Below are 18,058 nucleotides of genomic sequence, written 5' to 3'. Positions count from 1 at the left end.
CCAGGGTCAGGGATTATCGCTCTAGGATAGGGCAAATATGGCCATGTAGTAAAAATGTGTTAAATTTTATAAAATGTTCTTCTCTACTCCCAAATATATTTGTTAAAAACTAAAAGCATGATTATGATGTCGATGAAGTCCTCTGTCAAAGTTTTGAAAGTCAAGACCCCTGTGTCAGGGTTTCAGGCTCTAGGTTGGGGCCAATATGGCCATATAGGAAAATGTATTATATCTTATAAAAACACCTTCTTTACTCCTCAACATGTGGGCAAAGAACTGAATACATGGTTATGATGTCCACTAACTCCTCTACCTAAATAGTGAAAATCATGGTCTATAGATCAGGGGTTCAGGACATTTTTTTTTTTTGGGGGGGGGGGGGGGTATGGTAATATAGTGTTAATGCTTATAATGTTTAAAAATATTCTCTATTCTCACACATCTGTATGAAAAAGTGACTTCATAATTATATTTACCAGGAAGTCCTCTACTAAAATTTTGAATTTCATGTCTCTTGGAGTATGGATTTTGACTTTAGGGCAGGGCAAAAATTGATGTACAGCAAAACTCGAATATAACGAACACGGATATAGCGAATTTACGGTTATAACGAATTATTATTCATGTCCCGGCAAATTTCTTATATAAACCTATAGAAAATTGATGTATATAACGAACACGGGTATAACGAATTTACGGCTATAACGAAGTAATTTTAAGACCCCCGCTGGCAAAATTTTAGCGTATTTCATCATTTTTATAACGAATTTTTTTCCATATCAAATTTCATTGAAGAAACATGCAATTTTAAGATGCATATATAAAATACTCAAATTCAAATAGTATACGGATTTTTTTAAAAATTGAAATGGTTATATTGACATTTTTTGTAAATGACGGTAATACTAATTTTATAACTTATGATAGTTTAGAAAACTGTTAGCCTGAAAAACCCTTAATTATTTAATAACGAATTCGCTATAACATTTTTTACGAATTGATAAACGAATTACGGCTATAACGAAGTTTTTTCTATGGTCCCTTGAAATTCGTTATAAACGAGTAGATCAGGGGTTCAGGACATGGGGGGGGGGGGGGGGGTTAATATGGCAATATAGTGTTAATGCTTATAATGTTTTGAAATCTTCTCTATTCTCACACATCTGTATGAAAAACTTACTTTATAATTATGTTACCAGGAAGTCCTCTACTAAAATTTTGAATTTAATGTCCCCTGGAGTATGGATTTTGACTCTAGGACAGGGCCAAAATTGATGTATAGATGTTTATGCATATAATGTTTTAAAAACTATCTTCTTTACTCCAACAAACCTGAAAGGAAAGCTGAATTCATGATTTTTGTAGACCAGATCGTAAAGTGTTTCGCCAAAATCAAAGGTTTTATAGTTCTTTTTTAAAGATTTCATTACAAATATTTAATTCTTCTCCCCAGAATGAACCTAATCAAGTTTGTGTATGGGTTATATGCTATTCAGGTGACCGTTAAGGCCTACTGGCCTCTTGTTCTTATCTGGGGTTTTTTTTTAAATGGAACAAGATACATTTTTTGTCTCTTTTATTCTTGGATTATGTACAGTTTATATCTTTTATGAAAATGTTTGGTTTGTTCACAAGCATGTGCTTGAGAGAAGAAAAACTTAAAATTTGGACAGGTTAAATAAAATCTTCCCAGTTAAGGAAGAGCTGATTGACACTCTTAATAATATTATATATATCCTTCCTCTTTTTTCACAGTATTTTTGCACAATCTGAGCAAAAAATCACGATAATTTACTAAATGTTTTATGCTGAAAATGGAAGAAAAAAATCTGATTTGTTTTTTTTCAAACACAGCGAACGTAACCCCCAATTAATAAATTACCTGTGATTGCTAGGCTAGGCCAATCAGATTCCTTTGCAGAGCTTTTATTTTATTGGCTAAATTTCAATATTATTTTGTTTCTTTGTAATTGCAAACTGCAATAATCCAAGAAACTGTTTTACTGGTATGCTGTCACTGATATCTAAGACCTAGTGTTGCTTTAAAATACTACTTTTAGAGGTTTTTTCCTTCGAAATTAACATTGACCGTGAATTTAAAGGAAATTGTACCTTTAATTTAATCCAGGTCAGAAATGGACAACTGCAGGACAGAGTTAACCCACTCGCAAAAATCCGACATTGTTATTAGTCCCCTACCGGTTTTCACCGGAGGGGACTATAGCTTTCCTCTGCGTCCGTCAGTCCGTCCGTCTGTCTGTCCGTCCGTCTGTCTGTTCCACTTCAGTTTTCCACACTTTTTTTCTTTATGCGTTTGAGGAATAATATGAAATTTGCTGAACAGCTTCAAAATGTCAAACTACAGATCAAGTTTACACTTTTGTAGCGTCTGGTTGACATATTTTCGAGAAAAATTTTTATATTTCAATTTTTTAATGTTCGGGTTCGATATTCTGCATAACAGTGCATTGTTTTCACAATTTCCACAAACCGGTAGGGGACGTGTATTGCTTATGCAATACTCTCAGAATGCTTGTTGACAATTATTCTTACTTGACTGACACAGAGAAGAAACTGATTAATTCAGGCTGAGTGATCTAATGATGGTGATCTCATACTTTCAAGCAATTGTATTTACTGCGGTAACCTTAAATATAAGGACAATCAGCTTTTCTTCTGTGTAACGTTCTGATCGACAATAATGGTGATTTAAAATTTGTAATAACTCTTGATGGAAAATTCATTAAAATGATTCGGTAAACATAAACAGGTATAATGCTTTTGCTTGTGTTTCATTCGGTTTATGTACTTCACTAGCATTGCTTTTGTAATTTGTTTGCTATACCTTACAATGCGTGTGACACACCAAAAGTAAGCATTTCATTGTTAAAATTTGTTTTATTCATTTTTTTTTAATTTATTTATTTTTTTACCTTTTCACCTCTGTTGCCTTAGTCAGAACCATTCTCTTTAATGTTTTGATTGAAACGAAAGTTATAGTCTAATATTGAAAACATTTGTTTTGCCTGAACTGCAGAATGGATGTACTACGGCCCTGCACTTACTTTAAATCTGAGGCTTGGCAGTTTTTCTTTGTCTTAGATTGAATAGACTAACACACAAGTTAATAAACAAACTAAAACTGAAAAAAATCATAGACAAAACGAACACAATAACGTCATGTGAATGCTATATTTGAAAAGACATGAATGAATCATATGCGGCCATGTGTGTCAATAATAACAAATGCATCCGAGTGCATTCAAGAAAAAAATTCTGAAAGGATGGATCGGGTATTTTATTCATTCTTAATTATGAAAAACCTTTCAGATAAAGCATTCCTTATTTCATTTTTATTTTAAAAAAAAGGACACATCTCGGTTGTTTAAGAATATTTCAAAACATTTTAAAACATCGGACATTTATGTATTGTTATTGGGGGAAATTGCCACTTCCTTGGTACAAAGTCATATATGAGAGAGAATAATCAAATACATCTTAGTACATTTTAGAAGAAATCTTTGACGTATGGCTCATACATTTCCTTAAAAATCTTTTTTTTTTAACTTTAAAACATTACAACAGTTGTTGTATTTAGTTTAAAAAAAGACGCACCTTCTTTGTTTGAGATTGTCTGAAGACATTTAAACAATTGGCAATGACTATTTTGTTGTTCGGAGATATTTCACTCCCGCGATACAAAGCTACATAAGAGAAAGAATGGTAGAAGCATTTAAATTCGGTTGCTATTAATATTAAATTTTTGCTCAACTTGTAACTTCCAAAACGACACTTTATTAAAATAATCATTAAGATACGCAATCCGAGGCTGTAATATGTCCGAAAGCCATTTAAGAGACTTTTTGTATAAACAAAACACAGTCGTTAATAATCCAGTAATGTGCTTTTACCATGTTGAAGTTTTCATTTTGTTTTCGTCGTCTAAAAATGTTTATACAAAAATACACGTTACGCCTTTTATAAAAAGACAAATATGCTTCATGATGAATTTTATTTTATTTTATATTTCTTAAATAAAAATTGAGGGGAAATATTAAAGTGTATGTATTTTAAGCCGTTTTATTTTTATTATACTTTATATATTTTAAGTAAATTATCATTTGGAAGGTAATTAAAACCGCAGATCCATTTTGTTTTACGTTATCAGATGGGCTTGTATACACTATTACTATTTGAACTATAAAAGTGACATTTTCTAAGTTTTTGGCACTGCATGTTTAGAGGAAGTATTGATATATTTAATTCAAGTTTATTAAACTTCATCAATGATTTATAAATGTGCATTGTAGAAATAACCTATACAACAACAACAACCAAAATACTGAATCTGCAGATTGTTGTATAGCAATTCGATAGAAAAAAAAACTGCTTTGCTTACGTCTATTTCAACATACAAAACATTAGGCGTTTTTTCCTTATAGTCTTTTCTTTTGAAACGAATCAGTAAGAAACAAATATGTATGTAAGTTGTGCATTTTGATTGTGTTCATTTGTATTGAGACTATGTACATAATGTGTTATTTATTGATATTTTTGGAAAGGGTCTCATTATTGACACTTTCAAGTGTTCCAGGACATGCAATGACATATTTTAATCTTAAAATGTTTTTTCCTCTTACATTTGTAAAAGTGTATTTCATAAAATTTTAGGTCTCATTTGTTTAAAAATTGTAATATACCTTACTTTTTTTACCCAGTTTTAACCCAGCATTTTCCACTTTTAAAGAAGATTTTTAAAGAACCGTTTCTTTAATAGTAAATACGTATAAATGTCAGCATATAATTAAGCTCGTTTTGTCATAAGAATGAAGTTTTTATTTTATTTTCCAGTTTTCAGCGATTTTTGTGCAAAAACCAATATTTTGACCCCAAAAATACATGTTTGCAAAAAATAGCGCAATAGATCGAATTTTGCCAATAAACGTTTTGTTGCAATTACCTTGAGGTTGGGTGCTAAACTCACTGGACGAATATAAAAAAAAACATACCAAAGATTTTTTTTTTTTTTTTTTTTTTTTGTATTCTTTAAAATGCAGTTTATTAAAAAAGATTAAAAGTGGTTAGAAGAAAAGCATACATAGTCTTCATACACATCATGTTTTTATATATGAACCTATAGAAAAGCGAAAACGTTCATTTCTGTATGAACGTTTTCTTGGTTGGCAGGTGATCAAATCTTCTCAGAAGCCAATCGGGCTTCATAGGATTTGATCACGTGACCAACCAAGTCATATTCCACAGAACTTTTTAAATTGCTGTTTATTTCTAAAAAAATCACAGCATATTGTTTTATAAAGACCATCCATACTGAGTGTTAAATACATGCACATGTAATAGGGTTATGAAATATGTTATTGATATGCAGTATAGATATCCGTCTTGATTAAAATTCGATATTCTAATAGAAAAATAATAAAATCTATATAAACTATTACTGAAAACCATTGCAAAATTAAGATGATATCATTTGTTTTAATCTTACCATAAGCCTTTGAAATCGCCAAAAGCGCCATATAAGAAAACACCAATAACATGGTTGTATGCAAATGCATAGAGTGAAGTTAAAATCAACTACAACGTATAGTAAACGAGCGGGATTCCTGTTTTATAGGCACTTTATTACAGGAAACAAATACAGGATACATTGCACCAATGTTAGTACAATATTCATGGAGCCGAACAAATATTACATGGATGGAACTAATATATCTACAGTACCCGCAACGTTATTTTTAGAAGATAAACGATAGGATAGGATTCCTGGACGAGAGGATAAACGATCTCCCCAGCCGATCGCCGCGGACATTTCAGACTGAGATCAGATCACAAGGAAAATAGTGGGTTCATATAGAATACAACTCTTGTTCTAAATAAGATGAAAATCTGTCATAAATACCTCAGTTTCTGTGAAATAAAAATGCATAAAAAAGAATTATATTACATACAAGTTGTTTACGCAGATAAACAACCCGCGTGCACATACATATAAACGACATATAGTTTTATGTGGTACCTTGTCTCTAAGAACTTCGATTGTTTACATTAATATGATTAACATGATAAACATGTAATATGTTTTACGATGCGACCGTTGTGGCGAGCGTGGCTTATGATTTAATAAGTATACCCACCCCCCCCCCCCCACCCTGCCCCCCCCCCTCCTGGAATCAACTGTCAGGAATACCCGAAATTTGTGGAAATCAAATGAGTGCAAGTTACGTTACAATATTTCTGAAGGAATCTCCACTATTCCTTAGATTTTGCAATATTTTGAGAAAAAAAAAATATATTTCAGTTATTCAATTTCCAGTAAATACATTTAGAGTTCAGTATATTTACAATGCATATATATATAGTCCTTGATAATTTTCATTTTGCTTGTTCTGGTAAGAGCGTGAAATAGGAAACCATATTTACAGGGAACTGCTGGTCCGATTAAAAACAATGCATTCCTGCTCCGAGTTACTGATGCCTTGCCGGTAGAGCTCGCTTTGCTCGCGTGCTCCGCTTGCTACTATCTAATTTAATTTTGATCAAAGAATTTAGACATTAAAATGATACAATGCTGGATAGAATCGTACCTTACCTGTTATAAACATTATAATGTACGACGCACAGGACGACTTAAAATAGTGATTGTTATATCTGAAAAATCAGTCTTTATTTTTTTTTCTTCATTTCACAGTTATGTTACCAGAATTGTATTATATGATAATATTTTGTATTATTTACTTCCAGAACAGCAGATCAATAATACATATCAAACATTACATTGAAATAAAGTTACTTGGTCATAAAAAGGCATGATGCGATTAACGCGGTAGGATAAAAAAGGAAAACCTGTTAAAATTAAACGATGAAATTGATATGATCAACCCGCGATATGATAAGATTAACGAATGATACACTTTATACACACAAGATACGATATGATCGAAACACGATACGATAGGATACGATTGTAAAACATAACGTTGCGGGTACTGTTATCTGGTCAGTGATGTCGTCTTTATAGCATTTTTATAATAACGTGAACGGTTGTAAGAAATATATATTATGCAACATTTCTGTTCTATTTAACATCGTCACGTGTGTGAAAACCTTTATGAACAGAATTAGCCGCCCATTACCAATAACCGCCATGTTTTTTTTTTCTGCTATAATGCATATTAACGAGTTAAGATTTAAATAACGCCCGTTGCGTTATGAAATACTTCCTCAATATGAGTCTTTACTTTAAAAGATATATCATAACATACTTCAAATTTCAATGATCAGACAATGCTTTGGATGTGGTGTTGCTTTACTTTTTTGGCCCAATTGTGTTCGTTAGGTCGTTGATGGCTTTTCCGTGGCGTGGCTAGGACAAGTTAGAAACCCGGGTTCCACCACTTTATCATAACGACACCACTATCATAACGCCTCCAATACTATTTTATGAAAGTACACTAGGGGTTATATGTAGTGTTATGCTATTTAATTTATTTAGATCCTAGAGATCCCCACACCTGGCGGGTGCTCTAGTCAAGGCTTTTCCGGAATGTCTCCTTCTCTACATGGACAGTAGCCCGTGTCCCAGTTTGTATAAAAAAAGAGGCAGAAAGACAGCTTCCAGATGACTACTCATTTATTGAGATACAACCATTTCTATGATATGTTAACATTAAATATCAATATTGATTACAATGATATTAATCAACATTACTATTCATTACAAAAATCTCTGAAAATGAAATATTAGTTGAACCCTCGGAATGTATTTACTTTACTTTTGAGAATGCGCACAAGCGTTATAATTTATCTTACCTGTATAAAAAGAGGAGGCAGAAAGACAGCTTCCAGATGACTACTGGAGAGCTGTGTTTCTCGCAACCCCATTTTATACGCACGGACACAGCGCTACAACATTCTCCTCCTAATAGGTAAATGCGATCAAGTGCATACTAATGATCTAACGCACCGTGGTCAGTAGTAGCATTTTATTTAGATTTCTGACCCGGCGTCGACAGCTCGTCACTGGACTTAATAACTCATTTCTCCATGAACATAAATATACATAAATAAACATGCATTATCTATATAACGCATATACTTTCACCAATTTCTATAGAATTTTCGTTATGATAATTGCATTAAATTTAGCAAGCTCCATGGTTAATGCAATACGTCAATATGTCTTTTTTTTTTATCTGATAACCACTTGACTCCATGTTTCAAAGATTATGAACGTTTCAATTTAGTTCATGATAAATAAGGAAACACTTTAATTTTATGGGAAAACAAAACCCTTAAGGAAACATATGTATAATATATCGTCTTACAACAAAATGTTCATTATAATTGATAAGTGCGGCATTTTGATTATTATTTTTATTTCATGATGTGAAATTTGACCCTTATTTATATAATTTAGAAATTGTATATGCAGTGGACGGCTAGGTAGTTCGTTACTGATACATTTGTATCATTAGTTGAAATGATTCTGTCTACAAATGCAACTTAATATCATTAGTGGATGCCGTATCATTAGAAGTTACGGTAGTGCGTTACCCGATGGCATTCAGTGGAGGACAATTTATACAATGCCTGATGTTTTATTTTTTTTAAGTCCTCTTTTTTGTTTTGCCTGCGTCTATGTCAACAAATAAAACGTAAGGCGTTTTCTCCAAATAATGATATCTTTTGAAACGAATAAAAAAGAAACAGATACGTTTTAAAGTTTTGCGTTTAGATTGTTTTCATATATAATACGACTATTTACATAATTTATTATGTATTGAAATTTAAGAGGATTTCGTAATTGACACTTGCAAATGTTCAAGGACCTGCAATTAAATATCCAAATCTTAGTATGTTATTATCCGGTTGTAAGTGTACTTCATATACCATTGAGTCTAAATTGTTGGAATATATGTAAGACACTTAACGAGGCCGAGTACAGAACGAGTACGCACGCTTTCGCGCAGCGTTTCATTGTATTGTGACGTCATCTTTTTGCTTGGTTGACGCCATGGCGTGATAGTTTCAACTGCAAATATTCAGCGAAATTTGTTGAAAATGGCTCGTTTAATGCGTAAAATAAATGTTATATTGTGGAATAAACATAATTGTTTCGAAGTATAAGCTATATTTGGGCTCGAGTCGAAAGCGTGAAGTGTGTTCAGAAGGCCTAACCCTCTGTCACGTTTTCTTAACTCGCCTAAATATAGCTTAATTCATATATTTCAAGACAGTAACCATGTATTTTATATTAATGACCCTTAATATGTGATGTTATATATTTTTCTATTACTTATATATGTCTGAATGCTTTAATAATACTATAAAGATCACCTTTTCCGCCTTTCTCAAATAAAAAAATAGCCATTATCTGACAAATCTGGGAAATTGGGCATACAAAAATCAACTTTGATAAGACCCCTGGAACAAACCAGGAGGTAAAAGGTTTTTTTTATTTGACCATTTGATGCTTTTTAGCAATAACTTTAATATGTAGAACAGAAAAAGAAATCCCTAGGGCAGAAGTTTAAAAAAATGTGCAAAATTGATACATTTCAAGCGAAATCCCATAGGGTCCTATGTTAAAGATGAACAAACTTTGAGATGACCCCCTAAACAAACGGTGTGGTAAATGTCTTATTTTTTAATCTTAAAATAATTATTATATAAGAAGAAATTCAGGTAAAAAATTTCATTAAAAAATCTAGGGCAGAACTAATTAGACCCGGCCTCGTTAAACAAATGCATGAGGTTGTGCTAAATTACGTAAAAAAATCTTCAATAATAAGAAATAAAATTACAAACAAAAAAAGATTGGTTGGAAGAAAATGGGCATATATTCCTTTATACTGTAGATATAAATTTGTATCAATCATCATTTTAAGGAAAAAGTCTTTCTGGTTTTTTGAATTGTCAAACGTGAATTTGATTAATTGTTTATTAAATCAAGATAAAAAGAAATAAGAAAGAATAACTTGGAATAATAAAAGTAATCAGTGATTAGAATCTAACAAGGACTATATTTATTGCGGAATATTGGCTTTGGAAAAAATATTACATGTTTCGCAGTTCAGAAATACTGCAGACTAATGCGTCTGTTTTAGCATTTTCTTTTTGAATGGTGGCATTGGTGTTAGATTTTTTTTACTAGTGTGAACTAATGTTATAATACTTGGTTTTCAGAACTATTTTTATATAATATGATTTCCCGATCAAATTACATTTTATAAGGTTTTTAAAGAACCCATTCTTAACATTAATTTGTGTGAAAAAATCCCTCGTATTAAATGGTCAAAATATTAGCTTCTCTGTCAAATCATATCTTTATATAAAGTCTTGATATTATGTAAAAATCAGAAATATTCCAATATTAGAAGCATAAAAAAATGATCAAAATATCTTCAAAATTTAAGAAAATAAGAGTAAATGCGGTTTAAGCCATATTTTTTTTATATTTAATATTTATTCCAATGTAGTAGTATAAGCTGATTGATAATCCTACATTCTATCATTTTATTGAAGAATATAATCTTCATAGCTTAAACATATGTCTAAATAACTGCAAAGAACTACTTTTATTTGTATCATCCTTTAAGTTGAGGAAAACGGTTGTTACCTTGACCTGACCTCGATGCGAAAACAAGGTGGTCAAATTTGATTAAACTAATAGCATCATATGGTTATATGATCTGTTTGACTGTACCATGACTTTCTTATTATAAGAAGTATGTTTGATAAAGAGAAGACCCCCTCTTTTCAATTTTAATTGTCCTTGAACTTTTTTGTCTGAATTAAGGTTTGGTGTATTTTGTTACATGACGCACAGAAAAAAAGTTGGCATGAATCCATAACCACGTAAGGCTAGAGTTTGTACCCTATAAAAGGTACTGAACAGAGATATTCAAGAATATCATCATTTATGAAATGGCGCAAAGCCTTATCGCTCTGCATCAATACACAGTACATCGAATAACCCCTGTACTGTAAAAAAGTAGAGCATACCTAACAACTTCATTTAAAAAAAAAAACATGTATTGCATGTTCATATATAATTTGGCACCCGATTTGTTAGGCAATCTTTAAATTTTAATTGTTCATTACCCAATATTCTCTAGTAATACATAAATTGTCACTGTGTCCTTGTTTTCTTTTTTTAATTTATTTTTCCCCAGATCTTGAAAAACGTCAACTTATTTTAAAAGACATGGCCTTGTTATCTCTTAAAGTAATATTTATCCGAAAGGGTTTTTTTTTTTAAATCAACAAGACCTAAATTAAATCACGGCGCGTTTTAATAACATAAATTTGTTTTGTTTCTTGTTATTTACAAATACATGATTTATATTTAGAACTGAATTAGAATCATCGACAGTATATTTATATATTTTTTGCTCATCAAGAAAGGGATCTAAAAACCGCATCGCAAACTTTTTAATGAAAGACTTCTGCTTTCATAAAGTTGGCCATATGGTTTTTAGATTCAGATTCATTTTTCGATGAACAAAAAAAAATGTTCAGTCAATCCTATCATAGAACATATCAAAGAGAGATAATGCATTAAATAAATGAACTGATAAACATAATTATATAATTATTGCATTGAATACATATATTGATTTGCACTAAGGAAATGCTATGCCAGGATATCTGACGAATAAAATTAACCGATGACAACGTTTTGTCATTTAACTTTTACAACGTATTAAAAATGCAACAGATATGAATATTTATTATGAAATAATAAAACATCAATCACAGAGACAATAAAAGCTAACGAATTGTATATCACAATCATGTATATCATAAAAAATGTATTCCTTTCATCCACAATTTAATTACAACACCCATTTTTATTATTCTTTTTTTTTTTAGAGGTATGCTTTTCGATAAGTCCACTACACTGATTTTTAATATCAAAAATAACTACATGCACAAGTATAGAAATTCATCATTCTGTTTAAAAAAAATGAATAAAAACAATTCTTTTAAATGTGTTTTCTCTTAAAAATACATGCAAACGTTTTCATAATTGGTTGAATGTTAAATTCATTGTCTAAATATCATTACATTTCAATTGTTTTTTAATTGAAATAAAAATAAATGCTTTGTTCGATAAAGATACAGGTGTAGTATAGATAATGTGTAGATATAACGCTTTAAAAATGCTGAGCACAATTCATTCATTGTTTCTGGTGCTGTTTTTAGATGAACATAAGTATTTTTAAACATACATCAACATGTAGCTGTTATGGTCATACTACACAGTTTAATGATTATTTGTAAAATTTACATTGTTATAAAACTACTCGATCAAGACTCAGTGATTATCAGAAGAGATCGCATGTCATATTTAATACATGCACCGTTATTTAATTGTCTCCTTAAATGTCGCTTTGTCAACACGGTACCTGGAAATATCAGCAGTACGATTTTGTCTGCTCTGAGAGTTTATGAACTCTTTTTCCTTTGAGTTTTGTTGAGGAATTGTGACTCTAGACTTTTCATCTGTTTTGGACCTCTGTAGAGATATATCGTAGTATTAATTACACCTGCATAACATGCGTACACTAGTCAAAAGACAAAACACAAAAACAAAACAAAAACAAAAACAAAAAACACTGACATATACAATTAAAAGACTCATATGTATTTATATAGTTTCATGTACATTCATATTTTTTATGTATCTCAGTTGTCATTTTCTTTGCTGCAAAAGAATCTTTTTATTTCTTATTCACATTGCAATTTTTCAGTGTTTATTCTATACATGTATAGTGTTCTCTGGTTAATGATATCATTATTCTAGAAAACTTACATTGATATTCTTATCGCTTCCTTTATGTGGTCATTACTTCTGAGCATATTTTATCTAAATTTGATTTAATTATTGTTTAAAAGTTAACTTCGACTAAACTTCAAAACTTATTATTTATAAAATCAAGATATATCTATTAAGTCATTGTAAGTATAACTAATACACTGAAGTAAAACAGAATAATATCAAAGTAAAACAAAGGCATCTATAAACATTAAAAAGTCACATCTGATATTACATATTATAGCTACCTTCACTCTCCATTCCGTACAAAACATATCCACTTTGGTTTACAGTACACTTTTTATTACTTATCTTATGAACTTGTAACCTACAACGTTGTATTCATAGATGGTACAGGGCTCAAAAAAGATATTTTTGACATACATTTTTCATATTACTTTGAAATTGTTAAAAAATATTGCATTTGCTTTCCAAACATTACTTTAAGTCAAATCATGCTAAGATAAAAATATCTACTTACCACACCTTTCCCCAAACTGGCATTATTACAACGATTGCCGCTACACTGTTGCTTCAAAGAAATCACCTTGCACATTGCAATTACAATTCGCGGTGCTTTATTTTTAGATAGATATTTTTGAAAGCTTTGTTCATATCCCTTTTAAATCATTAAAACATATTGCATTTGCTTTCACAACATCTTACTTTAAATCAAATCATGGTAAGATAAAAATATCTACTTACCATACCTTTCCCCAAACTGGCATTATTACAACGATTGCCGCTACACCGTTATTTCAAATAATTCACTTTGCACATTGCAATTACTATTCGCGGTGCTTTTTTTTTTAGATAGCATAGGACTCAAAAAGATATTTTTGAATGCTTTCTTCATATCTCTTTTAAATTATTAAAACATATTGCATTTGCTTTCACAATATCCTACCTTAAATCAAATCATGGTAAGATGAAAATATTTACTTACCATACCTTTCCCTAAACTGACATCATTGCAATGATTGCCGCTACACCATAGTTTGAAACAAACACTCTGCGCATTGCAATTACTATTCGCGGCCCTTTATTTATACAATTAAGTTGAATACAATGTACACAGTGTATTTTGCAAATCTATCATACTAAAAAAAGATCAAGTAAAGAGGATTCAGGTATTAGCGGTAGATGATTAAACCGGATTAAAGATTAACGATTGTTAACGTTTTTGACACGTAAGTACTATTATAGAGGCAGACGATTAACTCTGGAAATGCATGTAATGTTAATAAGTTATTGGAATCTAACAAAAGACACAAACTAAGACGATATAATATATATATCTAGCATCTATCTATCTATCAATCTATCTACATCTATCTATCTATCTATCTATCTATCTATCTATCTATCTATCTATCTATCTATCTATCTATCTATCTATCTATCTATCTCGCATGCATCATCACCGTTGTGAGATCGGCTTGTCCAATGTGAGACAGCAATGTGAGATTTTTTTGTCGTTCACTGTGTATTACTACGCTGATGTGAAATGTAAACAGACATCGTTTATGAATGCTGTAAGGAAATGAGAATTGATGGAATGAGCAAATCTACGAGTCATTTGTTTGCTTACTTGAGTAAAATATATCATATTCTCATCGAAAATATTGTCGTATACTCTCTTCTACACGTGCACTGTTTGTAGAACGCAGATAGATAAACCGAAAGTAAACCTTGGAACGTCATAAAATATGTTGTCAGACATCGTTTTTTTTCATGCCAAATAATGGAAACAAATAATTATCTATCACATACTCGTACATGCATGGGATAGCAAAATTCCACCTTGGGGCCAAGATGCACGGTCTAGGACACGGCAGAATCTTGTCTACTCGTTGGAATGTCAATATCCCTAACGCATTAAAATGAATAATTCTGTTAATGTATCTATCTATCCGTATTACCGGCCGTCAATCGTCCATCTATACAATCATCTATCCATTATTTCTATTTATCTACCTCTCTCTCTATCTATCTTAACATAATGCATACTTTCAGCGATGTTTTTGCATACTCACGTATGTTGAACTGTTTCCTTGATAACCTTTATCGCATCCAGTGAACCAGTTCCCATTTGGCAGGACTGACTTATGCTACGACTATTTTGTATTTTTGCAATACGTTTATCGTAAATATGTTTATACTATTTCTTTTAACCCTATATCGATATTGTAAAAACAAAATACCAATATGCCGTAACATTTTTACAACAACCCTGCACCATTGTTTTAATTTCATAGATATACATGTATATATATTTTTAAATGATAAAAGCTGCTAGTTGCACATATACTTTCACGATTGTCTACTTACGTGTTTTACAAAAGTCCCCTTTATAACCAGCATCACATCCGGTCAAACACAAGCCATTGACTTTCGAGCATTGATTTAAATCACGACAGTGTCCACATGTTTCGTTACATCCAATACCATACGATCCTTTGACGCAGTCTTGTATGATAAAAATTGAACAGAAAAAAAAATTTCAGGTCGGTTGTTTGTGAAATTCATGATGTCGTCAATATCGATATAACTTTCAGTTTTAATTCATGCTGTGCTATAAAATTCCAATAAAATGATATGAATGTGCATACTATGAATGATATACTGAACACACACTGTTAATACATAATACAGAAGTCTATGTTTGTTATAAGATTGTTTTAAACATGTTTATGTTATCACCATTTACCACATCTAGTGATGAAAGAGAACATATCTTGATACGCTGTAAAAAATCATTTACCAACTGAGTCTTCATTCAAAACAGCCATAAAAAACATATTCTTTAGAAAGCCAAACAAACTTTATGACTTTGGAAACAGAAAAGCAAATATTATACATTGTCAGATAAGAAATAATGCAAGCAATTTAAATGCTGACCTATTCAATCATTTTTTGTGTGAAAATTCTATTTGTGATATGTGTGGTTATGTATCTGAAAATGCTTATCATTATTTTTTTGTCTGTCCACATTATGATGCACAGAGGCAAGTTTTTATACAGTCAATAAGTAATTTACACTTAGATATCCCCATCTCTCTGGACTTATTGTTATATGGGGACAGTAGTTTGCCTTATAACGAAAATGTTGCTATATTTAAGATTGTACATGAAGCTACCAAAAGATTTAAGTTTTAATGCATTATTCACAGTGTCACTCAAACAGATGAATTGCTAGCTTTCTACAACTATTTTGCATTTTGTACATAAATAATACCCGGTACCGAGCATTTTGATTCCACTTATTTTTTATTTTTTTTTCCTTTATTTTTCTCTACTATATTCTATTGTTACATTGTACCATCAATGTTTGTCAAATTGACTGTTAAAGGAGAGGGCTCAAATAGGCAGATTGCCTGCTGCCCAATCCTATTATGTGATATTTTTTTACATAATAAAATATTGTTTAAACTACGCTGTAAAAAAAATGACAAAAGCTGGCGTCATTATGATAGGTTTTTAATGTGGCACTAGCTTCGAATGTACCTTGGTGTGTGACTACTCACGTGTTTTACATAAATGCCCTTCATAACCAGCATCACATCCGGTAAAGCAAGTTCCATTGATATTAGAACATTGGATAATATCATGACAGTATCCACATGTATCATTGCATTCAAGCCCGTACGTCACATTCTTAAAAGATAAAAATCAAAAAAAGTCATTAGTGTTTGTAAAATACAATAACCTCGTAAGTCATCTCAAGAATAGCGTTGACAGTGCTATACTATGCTATGCTATATTAACGTTAACAAAAGCATACACTTTGATAGTGCTTTCTGTTAACCTTGTGTATATGTTACAATGTATCACCATTTACCACATCTAGAGATGAAAGAACACATATATTGATAGGATCTAACCTTTTTTGACCAAACCTTGCGTCATGATGATAGGTTTTTAATGTGGCGCTGGTTTTGAAGGGTGTGTGACTACTCACGTGTTTTACATAAATCCCCTTCATAGCCAGCATCACATCCGGTTAAGCAAGTTCCATTGATATTAGAGCATTGCTTAATATCATGACAGTATCCACATGTACCATTGCATCCATGTCCATACGACCCTTTGTCACATTCTTCAACGATAACAATCCATAATATTTATTGATGTTTGTAAAATACAACAATGGGCACAAACAACCTCTTAAGTCATCTCAAGAATATCGTTGACAGCGCTATATAATGATATGCTATGCTAAAGTTTACAAACGGCGTACAATTTGATGATTGTTGTTTACCTTTTGTATGCGTGCATTACCTCTACACATTAGTTTTTCATTTGGTTGATATGTTGTTGTTTTTTTTTTATAGCTGTGCATTCCTATTACCCACTACATAGACGTGTATGTTTGCGTGCGCATTTGCACTAGCTCATTGAGAAATGGTCTTATTGACTGATCGTCAGGTATTATCATACTCTATAATTAATTATGAAACGGTCCATTGGTAACCACAAGTCACTGCGGTCAGTGACACTAACCAGTATATATTATATAGCGAAACGAATCTATAGCTCATTTTTATTTATTTATCATCTTATATCTTGAACAATCAAACACAATCAGTCTTTAGATTAGATGCAATGGTATGATTGAACAACTTTACAACTGAACACTGTTATGCATAGGAAAACACTTTACACTTAATACCAGTAAAGTAATTTCTCTTAACCTACCGAAAATGTTTCAGAGTATATGATAGTCATTTATACTTTTTCGTCAAGCCGCTTTTAATTAAAACGATCTTAACTATATACATATAGTGAGGTATCGTCTTTACACTTCATACCAGTAAAGTAATTCCAAAAAAATAACTGAAAATGCTTCGGAGTAAATAAAATTAGTTTATACTTTTTCGTCAAGCCGCTTTTAATCAAATCTATCTTAACATGATACATATAGTGAGTTTTTTTGAGTTGTTTCCAACTTTGACAATAATAATGAATGCTGTGTAACATATAATGGTTAGGCGTTACTGTTATGCAGATTGGTACTAATACATGCATGTGTCAATCCAAAGACAGCAATACAGGCAGTTTACGTAAGCTTGAACAATTCACGCTCTGACATATAATAATTTTGAGCAAAACCTTCGATGCAGAAGTATCCCTTTCAGCCAGGTATGGATTAATATTCACACAAACCATTAATATCATTGCATCCTGCACATGTGTCGATGCATTTCTTAGAACAGTCTT

The 18,058-nt window shown here is 31.4% G+C and overlaps 1 pseudogene; it reads right to left on the bottom strand.

Annotated features, from left to right (window-relative positions):
• LOC128174339 (multiple epidermal growth factor-like domains protein 6) overlaps positions 1 to 18,058 on the bottom strand; it is a 228,694-nt pseudogene that overhangs the window by 48,096 nt on the left and 162,540 nt on the right.

The sequence above is a fragment of the Crassostrea angulata genome, chromosome 2 (genome assembly GCF_025612915.1).
Source record: "Crassostrea angulata isolate pt1a10 chromosome 2, ASM2561291v2, whole genome shotgun sequence".
NCBI lineage: Eukaryota > Metazoa > Mollusca > Bivalvia > Ostreida > Ostreidae > Magallana > Magallana angulata.
The sequence above is the reverse complement of the archived record's forward strand: the minus strand, read 5'-3'. Positions and strand labels throughout refer to the sequence as shown.